Source organism: Falco naumanni, chromosome 4 (genome assembly GCF_017639655.2).
Source record: "Falco naumanni isolate bFalNau1 chromosome 4, bFalNau1.pat, whole genome shotgun sequence".
In the NCBI taxonomy this organism is placed as follows: domain Eukaryota; kingdom Metazoa; phylum Chordata; class Aves; order Falconiformes; family Falconidae; genus Falco; species Falco naumanni.
In genome coordinates, this window is record NC_054057.1 from 78,537,207 (window position 1) to 78,549,950 (window position 12,744).

A 12,744-nucleotide genomic window follows, 5' to 3' on the forward strand; every position below is an offset into this window, starting at 1 on the left:
TGTTGGAGTCTTAGCTGGTAACCAGGACTGCTAAGCATTTTGATAACCCAGATAATTATCAGAAGTATAATTAAAAAAATCCAAAAGTGTGTGGGGAAACTAATTTTGTGGTTCACTTCTATTTTTAATGTTCTTCAATCAGCAAAAGTAATTTTCAAAATCACTGTTGTAGAGAGTCAGTTACCTCTGCTAGCCGAAGCCAAGCTTTGATTCGTTGCTTTTGCTTTTTACATGCAGTCAGATGAATGACGTGTCTCTCAGCTTGCTGTCAGTTTGCATGTGTGAGCTGACCTTTTCCTACTTTGCAAGAAGAGTGCTTCCCATACAGTAAAGTGTGCTTTCCTTTTTAAAGCACTGATCAGTTGATCAAAGTAGGTATTGATCAAAGGACAGCATTATCCACAGCAGCACTTGTTTGTACAGCAGTCCAAAGTCCCCATCCTGTAATTGGCACTTCAGCCCATGCATGTGAGGATATGCTGATGTCTTTGTCCGTGCTGAAAGTGCACAGGGACTTTTACAAACAAGAGAATAGGTCTTGCTTTGAAATGGTACGCTAAACATGGTGAGCCGTGGGGATTAGGGGTTGTTTAGTTACATTCTCAAACCCCCATGGCTCACCTGTTCATTGCACCATCACAAAGCAGTGGTTACTGTTGGGTGTTTCAGTGTGGGAGGGAGGAAGATCCATGGTGCTGTTGCCTAAATTAGGAGGCTAAACTCCCTGTACAGACAGTGGAAAAAAAGGAGGTGCCCCGGAGTATGTTTCCAAACAAAAGAATCTCTCTGTAATAGGAAGCTTAGGCTTTTAATTTAGATGATGCATATTACCAGGATGAACAGTGTGAGCACCACATTTCCCACCCCAGTGCATCTGTGACTAGTTTGGTTTCTTTCCTTCATTTTCATTTTTTACCACATCTCTTTTGGTGTTTTTTCTCCCTTTCTTATCACGGTGGTACTTGAAATCGTTAAGCTGGGTGGGCAAACATTGGAGATAAAGAATTAATAGAGCAGGCAGAAGACTTGGTGTTGAGTGGGTAGCAGGGAGAAAGACAGCAAAGGCAGTACAACTTGAAGATAAAAGAACAGTAGAGAGGTAAGAATTGAGCAAAACTAGACATCAGTGACCGGCTGAGCATCAGTGAGTACCCCTGGGCATCCCTCAGGTCCCATGGGGGTGCCACCAGTGGAATCCACTGTGATAAGCGTGTCCTTGATATCCTTCCCTTTTCTTCTGTAATGACAGGAGAGTCAGCTGTGGTCTGTGAGAACGCTGATGGAGGTCAGCACCTTGCAGACACTGTCCTACGCTTTTTGGGATCAAGGACATATCTTAGTAATGTCATCAACACTATATACCTGGTCTAGGGTAAATGCATCACACACACAAATATGCAAGTGATATCCTGGAGAGAGCTGGAAGATTTATTGTCATTAGTGTAGGCACACACTGCAGCTGTGTGCAATTTTGCACACACCTATAATTCCATCCCCTGCCTGGTAATCTGTCTCCCAGGGATGCAGGGTGACTTTCCAGAAGTTTTAAACAACTACCATTCTTAAAAATAGGCTTCTCAAGAAATACTTATTGCTGCTTTTTTAAATACAGAATTTATTTCCTATGTCCTGGAGTCAGGATAATAGTGTAGTCTTAGAACAAAAAACAGTGTCACCTTTTACACTTGAAGCCTTTCAGCATGTTTGTACGTTGCACATTGATATAAATGCTTCCTTTGTAATAAGACATAGTAAAACATCCAGGAAAACTGGGAGCTACAAACCTGACTAGAGAAATGCAGAATTTGTCCAAATATGGTTTTATTGTAGAATACAGGTGAATTTAGTAACAACTTACGAGGTATGGATACAAACCACATAAAAAAAATTACGTGTAAAAAGACTGTGGCTAAAGGTTTTCAGTTTGCAGTGCTAGAGTTTCATTTTGATTTTTATTTTAGGGAGTGATGCTTGTTTAGAAAGAGTAATTGAGGGACGTCTCTTAACTTAGCCAGATGGATCCTTGTGGAAAACGTTGACTTTTCTTTGCCTCAAGGTTATTTCCTCTTGACCATGCTGACAGCTGAAGGTAACTGCCTCAACAGCCAGATTTCCTTGGCAGAAAATCTGAACATCGTGCCTGACATACAGGGTTTCTCTAGAGCAGATTTAGGAGCTTTGCTGTGGGGAAGTGATAACGCAGGAACAGATTGAATGAGACATGAGTTGCTTATGCAGGAGGTGCCAATGCACAAGCACATTGGGATGCCAGACCTACAGAGGAGATCCAGACTTTCAAAGTTGATTCTCAAATGTCTGAATACAGGGCTGTCAAGACAGACATGTAGGAGCTCCAAAATGGTGCCTACCAGAAGGCCTTATATGTATATAACTTGGTGGGTCCCATAAATTTTACAGCCCCATTAAAGATACATTACCTGACTGTGTGTTGTGATCTCAGTTCTCTCCTCCTCGCTGCAGAACATAAATACTGTTGCTGTTCACTCACAGACTGTCTCTATCCCTCATCAAAGGTGTCTTCATCAGCTCCAGAGGTCCCTTAAAGGAGTTGAACTTTGTTAGGAGATGTTAGGCACCACCCATCAGCTTTTGGGAATATAAGACACCCCACTGTTAGGATCACTGGTAGGGGGAGGTCTGCGTAGAGATCTTGGCACTTCATGCATCAAAAAATCTGTATGCTGTTTGTCAGCAAAAGTCAGATATCCAGGGACTGAGTCTGTATATTCAGTATGTGAGTACTGTTCCCTTCGGTATGGTTTGAAAAAAGGTTTCCTGTGTGTTTTCAGCAGAGCTGTAAAGAATAAATATTTATGCACTGGAACAGCACATTCATCCATTATCCCAACATATAACCATTTTCCATATAAATGGTTTCCATTGAGATGTCATCCAGATTTTAATCCCCTTGGATCCTGTCTCATCTGATCAAAGCTGCAAGTGGCTGTCAATCACGGATGTTACTCCATCCAGCTGGATTGTCATAGACTCATAGAATAAATCACAGAATGGTTTGGGTTGGAGGGGACCTTAAAGATCACCTAGTTCCCACCCCCTGCCACAGGCAGGGACACCTCCCCCCAGCCCAGGCTGCTCCCAGCCCCATCCAGCCTGGCCTTGGGCACTGCCAGGGATGGGGCACCCACAGCTGCTCTGGGCAGCCTGGGCCAGCGTCTCACCACCCTCACAGTGAAGAATTTCTAATCTAAATCTTCTCTAAATCTACCCTCTCTCAGTTTAAGGCCATTCCCCCTTGTCCTGTTGCTTCCCACCCTTGCAAAAAGCCCCTCTCCAGCTTTCCTGCCAGCCCCCTGAGGCACTGGAAGGTGCTGTAAGGTCCCCCCGGAGCCTCCTCTGCTCCAGGCTGAACCACCCCAACTCTCTCAGCCTGGCTTCACAGGAGAGCTGCTCCAGCCCTCTCATTGTCTTCATGGCCTCCTCTGGGCTCGCTCCAGCAGGCCCGTGTCCTCCTCGTGCTGGGGGGCACAGAAAAATGTTAAATAATATGTTCATTTGAGTGGTTATCGATGGGAGCAGGATCTTACAGGCTGTTTCTTTTTTAAGTGCTTTGTTGTTGCCAAAGGCAACAGGCAAAGGAAATTGACTATAACTATCTTCATTGTATGAAAGAAAGGATTGTTACAATGAAGAGCATCATGTTTACTACCTGCTTGACATGCAGGTATTATTTGCGTGAGAATGAGAGTACAAGGGCTGCAGTCCCTCCAAGGGGGTTGCAAAGAGACAGTGCTGCTGAAACACGAAATGGGACATGGCAACTTTTCCAGTTACCTGACGCGCAGACGGTGTGAGCTGGCATTGCCCGACAAGCCAGTCCTGAAAACGGTGCACGAACACTACAGGACAGGGGATTAGTGTCAGCAGCTTTAGGTACAGCCTTATCCAAAGTCACAGCTGAGACTGGGACAACAGGCAACTTGCAAGTCACCCTTCCCTCGGAAGGGAACGTCTAGTTTGTAGAAGTATGTTCTGAGGGGAAATGCAGTCGGTGAAGCTAAGAGAGCAAAAGTAGATTCAGCACAAGGTTAAATGAGGAAAGGGCAAATCCAGTCCTGTGCAGGTTGGGGGTACAGGGAGACATCCTTTTGAGGTGTTCATTTCTTCTCAGGAGGCACGATACGGAGATCAGCAACCTGTGGACAGTGTGGCAGATTGTTTCCTTGCTGAGGCCATCTCCAGCCTGGTCCCATACAGGCTCGGCGGGAGACTCTGATTCCCCCGATGTGCCAGACTCTCTTCTGCTTACCAAAGCTGTTGGTGGACCTGGACCAGCTGCCTCCCTTCCTTGTCTGTCATCATACGTGGCCCTCCTTGTGCAGAGGTACTGGGAAGAAGTGGAAGGTTCAATGTGAATTCTCCGCTCTAAAATAGCTTTACTGTGTACCTAGATGAACTCCTCTTTGGCAAAGCACAAGTGACCTGATCTGTGCCATGTTTCCTCCAGCAGAATCCCTTATTATACCATGGGCAGGAGTTCAGTTTAGAATGGCCACTGCGATCCTGATTGCTGCCCAGATTACTGGGCAGCAATGCAATTACAATTACACAGCTCCACATTTCAACAGGCGTATTAAAGTTGTGACTTATACTTACAGTCTTCCTTCTGCAACGAAAAAATCCCAGCTTCCGACCCACTGGCTGGATTCAGTCCCTGAATTCAGTTTTTCACTCCCACGTGGACCGTGCTGTGAATCCCTTGCCTTGCAAGTTGGTTGGGTGTACAGCAGGGTTCCTCAGTCATTGGTGCGAGGTCAGTGAGTCATCACAGGCATGGTGCCAGGTGGTATCTGCACCAGTCTTCCTCTGGACCAGCTTCTCTAGGCTGCCGTATCCCCAGGGTAGACTGGCCTAATCCTCATCATTAATTACCCGACTGGGTTTATGCTTGACTCGGATCTATGGCCCTGGATAGACCAAAGTATGTAACAGGATTTTTTTGAGGGGTGTTTTCTAAGATGCAGTTCTGGCAGAAGAAGGGTCCCTAGGAAAGGAGAGAGCCTCAAGTGAGCCTGATTTATTTCCCCTTGGCTCTTCTGTTGTCTTTTCTTAGTTTATAAATCAAACAGGTTTTCTGCTATCTTCATCCCTGTGGGGTAAACCCAACTCATAAATAAAGTAGAAAAATAATCAAGCTACCCTCATTCCACATCATTCATCAGCACCAAAAGAGTTCTTTATAGATTAGTCTGCGTTCTCCCTGGTTGCTTATTGGTAATACTGCTCTAGCACATTGAAGCAAGAGTTTTCAGTTTCTTACAGGCTGTTGAGAAGAAAATTTTCTATTTCATTTTAGAAAACACATCCTTCTTTTGGTTTTCAAACTGAGAGAAAAGAGCTCTGGAGCTCAATTTACTGAATAATATGCACAGGTAGTAGTAATCTGCATGTCTCCAATATTTTTATTCTACTACTTCAAAGCACTCAACATAAAGAAATGTGATTTACAGGAAGAGAGAAGATAAACCACTAAGATGCCAAATACTTACAGGGTGGAGCAAAGGAGTTCTCCAAGGCATGGAAATGAAAGCATCCTGTATATAATTCTAAAAGAAAGGAAGCTGTAACTAGGCAAATACAGAATTTCATCCACTCGACATGCACATATATGTACACAGTGACATATAAATGTATGGCTTCATTTACTTTTCACATTTTTGGCAATGAATTTTTGGACTCACTGGGTTCTATCAAAAGATTGAAGCCCAAATTTGTCTTTTTCTCCTGGTTTCAGGATTCCCAATGACATTGGCGGCTGCTGCTTTTCTGTACATTTAATCTGTTAGTGTGACAAAATTGCTGTGGTGAGCTATACACGGTTTAAGGAGCATGTAAGAGCCACTGCACACACAGCCCAGACAGCATTTTAATTTGCTGCACCACAGATGATGCCGGCTGCAATAAATTTACTGTGAGTAGACTAATTGCAAAATAACCCTAATTGAGTAGTTATCAGCAAACTACATCCTGTGGAACAAAACTGCTTACAATTAATAGCATTTAAGCCATACACTGGTATTCTGCAGAATGCTAAGATGTAATTACACTGTGTACAGAGATTGTGTTCTGTTCTAGAAACCATGTTTCCAGCACTTCTTTCATTAGAAAGGGCTGTTTCAAGATTCAGTACTTGCATTTGAGGCTAAATGAGTTTATGAAGTAAAGTGGTGTCTCTCTCCTCTCCCCTTACATGTGTAAAGCAGAACCAACTCTAATAAAATCAGTAAGGCCGTGGCATTGTAGGGAGTATAATGAGATCTCAGGAAGAATTTATGTGGCCATGGATTCTCAGATTAACTTCTATCATAGCCACACATACAAGTTGAGTTAGTTAAAATTAGTGTGTAAGCAATGAGAAGATACTTCACTGGTTTTGGTTGAAAATGGACCCTGCCTCATCGTGTGGATGAGGACTAGGATATATCATGTATGTGATGAAAACGCACATAAATGCTAGGACCTGAAGTGCACACAAGCCCCTGTCACCAGCCTGGGTGTGCAGGCAGGGATCCCACCGTCGGGCTGCCCGTGTTGCGTTTGGGTGACCAGTGTACTCCAGTCATTGGGAGGGAGGGACGAGGCAGCCCTGATGTAGGAGCTGCCAAAGCACATCACCTCGCTGACAGCTGAATTGCTCCCTGGGCAGGGGGCCAAATGCATGAATTATCCTCAGAAACTGAATCCGGCTGGTGGGTCAGACACTGGACAAGCTTCCTTGTAGAAGGAAGACCGTGTACACCTTGTAAGGGAGCTGGATTTGCTAGCAGTGCCCTTGTGGCATCCCAGAACAGGGTGCCATTGTTTTGCCACCTCCCTGCACCTCTGGGGACAGCTGCAGTGTAGAGGACAGAAGACTCGTGTTTCTCAGGGATGGGTGAGCTTGTGGCGTTGCAGAGCTGAGGGATTCTTCCAAAAATAAAGCCATTATGAGCGCAGGCTGGCTCTGTCAGCACTGTCTTGCGTAGTTTCAGCTTTGGTTTTAGAAGAAATTCAGTGAGAGGAAAACTCTGTTGAGTGTCTTTGCCAATTAGCCCTTTCATTTAAATACAGAAAGTTCCTGTCTTGATCATCTGCAAATTTCGAAGTGGGAGACTGCAATCAGGCTGTTGTTCCTCGTTTTTTTGCATGGAATGCTACTGTCATGTCAGGCCTGCCTGGTCCCCTGTGGATCTGGTGGCTGCAGCGTTGCTCTCTAACACGCCAGGGCAGCAGGCTTGCAGAAAAACATCTTGACAAATGGCATCTTGAGGAAGTGCTGAGACCAATGCATGACACAAGGAATGGAGGGCAGAAGGGCTGAAAAATTTATGGTCAGCAGTCCTATTTCTCACCAAACTTCTGTTTTGGAAAATTATATCGTTTTATGGAGCATTAAAGGGGGAGCGTGGGCAAGCGTGGGAGAGGATAATGGCTAAGTATGTCCTCACTGCAAACCTCCTGGGAAGAGAGCACAAGGGTAGCAGAAGCTCAGTGAATGTTTTGATAAAGATTACTGTGTATGTACAGAGATTAAAAAAATGTACTTAAGTGATTGTGAATGCTTCGTGGTGATCCTGAAATGTGTGGACAGAGCGCTGGTGGGAGGGTCAAATACAGCTATGGCTAGAGAAAATTACTGAGGGGGGACAGGACGCAGATGACAAGAAAAAAACCAAACAAAAGAAAGAACCCCCCCCAAACCAAAAACAAAACTGCCTCCCCTGTAGCAGGAAAGCTTGAGCCATATTGGTAGTCATGGTTTTTTTCATGTAAGATAGGTGTTGGACCTCTGGAGTGGATTCACTACGGTGATTTTAGTAGACAGACCTTTAAGAGAAAGCATGGCATCTAATTCTTTTATTTTTATTCAGTGCTAAGCTTGCAGCTGTGCGATGTAAATGCGCAGTAGTACTGAACCAAGCTTGAGTTAAGGTTGCACAGGCAGCCTCAATGTTATATTCTTTGTTATTTTGACTTTGCAGCCGTAACAAAATCTCTGTTAAAATCTCATTGTTATGCACTAATTACAAGCAGGCAGCAGCGACTTTCAGATTTGCTTTTTTATTTAGGCCTAACATGTCACCAAGGACACGAGGAGATTGCTGGGGCTGACTCGCTGGAAATTCAGCTCTGCCTTGCTAATCATGGCACTTCTCTAAGTACCGTTACTTTGTGAAGTAATACTTTGTTTTCACAGGAATCTACAGCTGATGAACTGTTATTTTGAGAATGGGGAAGTGTCACATCCCAGAAATCCCACGCTACCTGTGGCTCGAGGCTGCCACAATTTGGTTTGAAGTCAGTGTCACTGACTATATTACTTTAAAAATAACTGAGGGGACAAGTCTTGACATTTAATTTCCTCCTCCTGAGCTGGGGCAAAAGATTTTCCTCTTTTGTGGCTTCTTGAAACCAATGCCTTAACTATTTACAGAGTTTGTTACAGGTTTAAATATATAGTTAATGGGAATGCACTCCTTTTCAGACAGGTTTTTGGAAGTGTACATTTATTTGATGTATTTCAGGAGTCACTGGGCTTTATGAGGCCAGTGACTGTTCTGTAATGTCTTTCCTTGGAGTTGTTTAAGGGATCTGCTCTGAATTAAAATGCCAGCAGTCTAGGCATGAAGCCAGTCTTACAGGACATTAATGCCATTTTAAGACTCCAAACCGTAATTTAGTTGTTTCTGTTGCAAATATTTTTTATGCAGAAGGTAGTTTTAAAACAGCAGTCTTTTTTTCTCCCTGAGTAATCATGACTCCTATAGAAAAAGTGAATGACAAGAATGTGTAGCTGAGAAACCTTGGAAAAGATTTTGAAATTGCTCAATGTATATTTAGTCTTCCAAATAAATGCTCATCTTTGATAGTTTGAGAGCATGTTAGAAGTGAATAGCCCTGATTCCCTGCTCATGCTATTTTAATATCCATGGTATGTCACTGATTTATCATCTACTTGTGTTAAAGAAATTATTTCTGATTGGCACCTTTGTAGGGAAGAGCATAGTATACTCCCAACTCCCAGTATCTACTGCTGTCACCATCAGGCTTCACTGAATGCACATTAAATGCTGAAGTAGTTCTATTTACAGTTTTACTATAAAATAAGATATCAGTTTTAAAGTCCTGACCCTACTGAAAGGTCTGTGGCAAAAGTCCATCATTCTCCTTCTCTAGTTTTCTCATCAGCCTCCAGGGAGGCCAGAGAATTTTTCAGTCCTTTCTCCTAGAGCTTGCTGAAGCTGAAGCATCGCTACCATCTCCTGTGTTCAGTGCTTACTTGCCTGTCATCTTCTAGTGGATGTCACTGTAAGAATGGTGGGAGATTTAAGCCAAAAAACTGAATTATGCTGCAGGAAAGTAATTATTTATTAACTCAAACTCGGCAGTTTATCGCAAATAATTTGCATAGTGATTTTGAAATCTGTAGGATTTGTTCCGTAGGACTAAAAGGCAACAAGCAATTCAGAACAGAATTTCTCCGTACTCTGTTCTCATGACAAAACAGAATCTCCTACAGACAGTGGGGCTAGGAGAGCATTGGCGGTGCTGCAGTGGTTGCATTCCTCTGCCACACAACCTGCTCTGCTACAGCTTTTCTGGGCATTAGAGGTTTGAAGGCCCTTCTGCATCCTTACAGTGGGCTTTGTCTAGACTGAGGAGAGTGGGTGCATTTAGGTTGTCAGTGGGTGGTACATATTAAGCTTCTTGGTAAGCCAGTGAGGGTTTGGTTCAGACTTGGCTCCAGGTTTCCCATTCATCGTCACTGCATGTACACGCTGGCTGTGCTTTGGAGGGACCATACTGTTCTCCTGAGGCAGGGAAAGTCAGTGGCAACTTCAACTTCGCACATTTTTATTAACAGCAGAATGGATACTGCCTTTGAGTTATGCTAGGAGTTTAGAAGAAAAATGCCTGTGTCCTCATGAATCAAAAGCTTTCGTTTAGACACTGCTCTCCTTACCTTGTATTGCTTTCTGCGGAATCACTACCATGGCACATGAAGGTTCTTGTAGGACATCCTTCTGACCTCTGTCACGCTGATGGTTTGGTGGCCAGCTTTGTGAGTTTGAACATGAAACTTTATGGTACTGTAAAGGTGTTGATTCATCTTTGTGTAGATCAGCTTGAAGAAGGTCATCTCCCACTTTCTTCTTGCTAATTCCTCTGACTTGCATTTGTTTACTTTAGTGACCCATTGTCCTGGAGGCATCATAGTTAGCAGCAGATGTAGGTCTTACCAGGGAGCACCACAACAAAAGCTGTCTGTTGGAAGGATCTTTTTCTACAAATCTTGTTGGAAACCTCACTACTCAACTGATGTTCAGGGCAGCCCTCTGACTTGAATGTAATTGCTTGTATCATTCTCTTTTTTGCGAGGTGATTGCTTCTCTTTTCTGGAGACTTTCTTGCCCAAGCTAATGGCGAGGTGTTTTGTTGAAGTCTTGAATCACTTGTGTAACTCATTAAAAATTGCAAGAGAAACATCTGACTGGTGAGAATGCACCTTTGTTTGTGACCGGCTGTAAATAGCAGCTTAAGCAGTCTTGCTGCTTACTCACCTGTGTTTTTAATTGGAAATGGAGGTTTCCATCCAGCCAATGGTTATTACTGTGCAGTGGAGTATTTTAAACCATGCTACTTTTAGACTGAAAGCTTCTGTGTATGCGGTGTGTTACTGTGCTGCATAATATTGTTGAGCTCAACAGTAGCATGACTAAACAAAACCACACATTTTCATGTTCTCCATCTATTTGTGGGCTGTGATTCATTCTGGGCAATTTACTGAATAGTGGAGAGGAGAAGGGGAATTTTAAAAGAGGAATTTATTGCAATATTTGTTTTACCCAATTGTACTTTCTCTTTTGCATGGGACCTAGGTGTAGGTGCTCTGAAAAAAAATCACTAATATATCTCTAAGTCTCTGAACAGGTTCAAGGATCTATCTCAGTCATTTTCTGTGTCCGGGGAAGTGTTTTGGTCAATTATTCAAAAGCATCATAAGGAGTATACTGCCTTACAGAAGGGAAACTTAGACATAGACAGGAGAATCCAGCCTGGCTCAGTGGCCCACCTTGCCAAAGTAAGCAAATAGCTAACAAGAGGTGTAGCTGAGATCAACTGTGAATAGAGCTACTGAGATAAATTGTGAATAAGACTTCTACATAACACACACTGGATTTGCCAAGCCACAGCAGAGGGAGGCAATGGAGGGAGTTTATGTGTTTTTGTAGATAATTCTACTGTTTTCTGCCAGGAGATGAACACAAAACCAAGCTCCCCATGAAGTATTAAAAGCAAAGTGGAGTAGAGGTTTAACTGATATATATTGCACTAGCTATGATTACCTCACTTAAATGATGTCTTATTTCAGTAACTTTATTCAGTAACATTTATCAGTGCACCTTGAAATGTCTTTGTGCACTTCCATCTCTGTATTTTCAAGATCACTAAGAAAAAGCAAGGCAATTCTGTTCCTACAGGAGCAAGCAAAGATAAGAAAAGAGGTGTTCAGGGCTGGGGTTCTTGTCTTACCAGTCAGTGGAAGAGTATGGTCCAAAGCAAAGCACATCCATTCAGTGTTTTGGGAATAAGACCAGCTTTATGGCACTTCTAATTCTGAAAATGTTCTACCAGCAGATCCCTGAAAAGCAAATTGGAAAATCACTTCTGTCAAGCTCCTGAAGAATACTATGAGGAGACTTCAGATATCTCTGGCATTCTTCACCTAGTCAGCAAAAAGGAAGTCTATTCAAAATGGTTCATTTCTGGGTCTTAATGAGAATCCCATTAGATTCAGCTCCATCATTTACAATGAAAAGGCTGCAGTTAACACACAAGTTAACATGTTTTCATTTCTCTCAATCAGTTATGGCCATTTGTAGGCATAATTTGCCAAACATGCAGACAGGATCATCTTTGTGTTTTTCTTGATGTTTGCTTTCTATTGCTGCAGACTGCAAAAATTTAGGAAAGAAATGAGCGATATTAGAGAGCCCCAGCGCAAGCTTAAAATGGCTCAGAGAGTTCTACTGGAATCCATCCAAGCCGAAGTCTCATTAGTAAGAAGAAGGGAAAAAGATTCTTTTGTTGTCCCTGTGATGAAGTAACATTTTTTCAAAGTCTATTTATTTTATTATCACCTGAGAATGTGATTAGTCAGAGAATTCATTAGAGAGCTCCCAGCTGGAGTAAAAGCAGTGTGCTCCATTATGCCATGTCATAAGCCAACCATAAAAGCATTAACTAGAAGGTGAGCCCTAGGCTAGTACTGTGGAAACCTGCGTTTCATTCCTTGATGTGTCACAGGTTTGTTGGGACACCTCAAACAACTCATGCCATGTACAGACCAGGGCTAACATGTACTTAACTCCATTGCAAACCTATGCAAAGGAAAATGGTGTGTGGTGGTATTGCTGTTTGTTTGGTATTTAAGTGGGTTCAAAATCCTGTTTATCAAGAGACCTGGAAATTATTTTATTATGAAATAATAAAAACTTTTTCTCAGTCCGCTAAAGGAGTTTGCTGAACGGAAGTATTTTTAAGGAGGAAAATGGTAACAGAGTTTCACTGAAGTGACTTCATTTAAGTGCTGAAATCCATAGTTCTGTCCTTGAAAGACCCTGGTGTTTTCCTGGGGGCATGAGGGCAGGCAAGGCAGCAGTCCAGCTGTAAGTCCAGTCTTACTGTACTTTGAGTGAATTTGTTAACACATCACTGGTGCAG

At 43.0% G+C, this 12,744-nt stretch overlaps 1 protein-coding gene across 2 annotated transcripts in view; it reads left to right on the forward strand.

Annotated features, from left to right (window-relative positions):
- Positions 1 to 12,744, forward strand: part of XYLT1 (xylosyltransferase 1) — a 202,151-nt gene that overhangs the window by 102,834 nt on the left and 86,573 nt on the right. The window lies entirely within an intron of this gene.